Raw genomic sequence first — 691 nt, forward strand, 5'->3', positions numbered from 1 at the left:
AAACAAACAGATCCCTCCTAGAGAGGGTTAAACCAGGCTACTTCTTGCAGGCAAGGATTCTTGGGCTTCGTCTGACATACTTTGGACATGTTGTAAGGAGAGACAGGTCCTTGGAGAGGGATATCATGCTGGGTAGAGTAGAGGGACAGCGCTGGGGGGGAAGACCCTCTATGAGGTGGATTGATTCAGTGACTGGGGTAATCGGGATGGGAGTGTCAGGCAATGTGGTTGACACAGGATAGAGCAGGGTTTAGGGCTGTTGTACATATGGTAGTTATGAGTTGCAAACGACTCAATGGCACATAACAACAACAACTACCCATCCTCAACCGTCTGCTCTGACCTCTTCCCCCTTGGGTTCCTATACATGTTTTAGTAGTTATCCTTCTATTTTTACAACAATGTTCTTATGCAGTGTTTTATATTTCTATAAAAAGTAAACTACTTATCTTCTTATTGCTCTTTTTGTTTAACTTTGCTTATTTTCTTCATTAATTATTTGAGTAAATGCATATTTGAAAACTGGGAACTTGACTTGTTCCTTCTACTGTTTGTTAAGGGAAGTCTGGTGGCCTACTGATAAAAAGTTACACTGCTAGCCCCAAGGCATCCTGGTAAAATTCGTCAGCTTCTGGGGGAAAAATCGGCAATCTCTTCCCATGACATTTGCGGCCTCTTAAATTCTACTGTT

Source organism: Elephantulus edwardii, unplaced genomic scaffold (assembly GCF_000299155.1).
Source record: "Elephantulus edwardii isolate Elephantulus edwardi_28Jun2011 unplaced genomic scaffold, EleEdw1.0 scaffold00166, whole genome shotgun sequence".
Classification (NCBI taxonomy): Eukaryota; Metazoa; Chordata; class Mammalia; order Macroscelidea; family Macroscelididae; genus Elephantulus; species Elephantulus edwardii.